We start from the raw sequence: 2,278 nt of genomic DNA, 5'->3' as shown, positions 1-2,278 counted from the left end.
TGTTGGAAGAAAGACTGAGTGGTATATGGTTACTGTCCATGCGTGGATTACACCCAAGTTAGTTCCCTGGTGAAGGAAGAGTTTTTTGAAGTCATAGCACAATGCTGGCCCAGAAGCAGATGGGTATAAACAGAGATGTGTCTAAGCATCAGAAAATCAAGGTCCTGAACTGTCCTGCAGCAGGAGCTAAGAGTTAAAAAAAAAAACAAAACAAAACAACAAACAAACAAAAACCAAACAAGTTTCAAAATATAATTATTGAACAGGTGTACAGTAAGTGTCTCTTCAGGGGCTGCACTCAGTGAATTAGACTTAGGTACATCACATGTTCACAAAAGTTTGTGATAAATGGGAATAGGATAATAACTAGGGATAAATGGTTTGATGAACTTTATTGGAGGGTGGAGAGGGAGCCAGACTAATGACAGTTTGGCAGGTATTTTCCGTAAGAAATCATGAAACACAGGGAAAATCTAGAAGAGCTCCTAACTGCTTCCAAAATGATGGGTAATAGAACATGAAAAATTCCTTCATATAGACAGTGTAGCTTATTTATTTTTTTAAATACTGATTATTTAAACATTCTGTTTCATTATCTGCATTTGAACAGTTCATCACGGGTGTTACTTACCTCTCCCTCAAATGAAAATATCTGATCCTGTAATACTAGGACACCAAAAACAAAACAAAAAAATCACAATACACTGCAGTAACTAGAAGCATCATCTATGGAAGCCACAAAGCTACGTTAAAATTCTGCAATAAGTTGAATGTTATCTGTCAAAGTACATGTGACATTTGTTTTGATTTGAGGGTAGAAGAAGAATGTGAAATACATTTTTGTTACAGGAAAATCTACTCCTCTCTTGTTTTAAAAAGATGGATAGTGGGCATCTAGGGCATAAGGTAGATAAATAGCCAAAAAATAAGGGACTATTTCTTTATTTATAGGAATAAACTTCCTTTATTTCTTTACAAATGAAAGTGGATAAAATTGCATATTTTCTGGCAATAGGAAGTTCTGATCACTCAGAACTTCTTAAACTTTAACCTAGTGTTCCAGTCTTCACCCTGATAGAGCTTATATAAAAAGTTTATGGACTTTTCTAGCAAACAGTATGTTCTGTTTGTTCCTGAACAAATGCCTCCTTCTGGGCATAATTTTGTTCACAACAAAATTCTCAGTAAATGTAGAGGAATAAAAGAAACAGTTTTATAGTTTTCAAAAGGACTAAGTCACCCACAGAATTCCCTGGGATCTGTGTCTTCAATATTTACAATAGGCTGCGAAAGACACTGAAGGTAAAGCTGACGAAGTCGGCAGATTGTAGGGAAGGAGTCAGTGTAAATCAACTGGAATACTGGCAGAGTAGTTACTGAAGTAATTCACAATTGAAGTATAAAGTAACAGTTAAAGAATAGCAGTTAAATGTGAAATAGTACATGGGAAAGCAATCCTAATGGCTCTACACAGTAGATACTGAGTATCTTTCACACTCAGCATGAAGCTCCTAAGAGATATTGTAGCTTCAGAGAGGCAAAAAAAGAAACAATCACCAAAAGGCATTGGGAAAGCAGTGGAGGTCAAACTGGTCTTTGCAATTTCCTGTAATATATGCATCTTTTGTATGCCTAGAGCTTAATTACTACATGAAATTCTGGCTGTGCAGCAGGACTAGAGCAGCAGTTAGAAAAACTAGAGAAACACCAGAAGAATCATAATGGTGTGTAAAATTATGTAGAGAAATAAATAGGGATGCTTGCATTTTTCCTCACACTGCACACAGTTCATAATTAAACATTCTGCCCAAGAGGTCATAAGAATAAAAGTGTTTGTTGTTTTCCCATCTCCTTTATGGAGGGCTTGCTCATCGATGCTATTTGATATGATAAGCGTCTCCTCCGGTTAGAAAACGTATCAGTTCTGAATGTAGGAGTAGTTATTCCTCCCCTAAACCGCTGCTAGCGCCATTTGGGATGGACTCTCTGGCCGGGCAGACCTGCAGTCAGTGTTCGCTCCCAGCGTTCTGCACGAGGGAAAACTGGGCGGTGGGGAAGGAAAGACTGCCTCTGACTGTAGAACCCTCATCCCCTACTCTTCCCTACGGGCTGAACGGCAGCCCCATCAGAAGTTCGGAGAACGCAGGACACCCGCAGCACCGAGCCCGCCTGCCTGCCTGCCTGTCTTCAGCAATTGCCGCGTTCCCGCCTCCATTTTGGGAGCTGGGGCAGGCGGACTACACCTCCCAGCATGCCCGGCGCCGCAGCGCCATCTTGC

The sequence above is a fragment of the Centrocercus urophasianus genome, unplaced genomic scaffold, assembly GCF_019232065.1.
Source record: "Centrocercus urophasianus isolate 14NV4802_14NV808 unplaced genomic scaffold, USGS_Curo_1.0 seq_14, whole genome shotgun sequence".
NCBI classification, from domain to species: Eukaryota; Metazoa; Chordata; class Aves; order Galliformes; family Phasianidae; genus Centrocercus; species Centrocercus urophasianus.
This window is presented reverse-complemented; position numbering follows the sequence as displayed.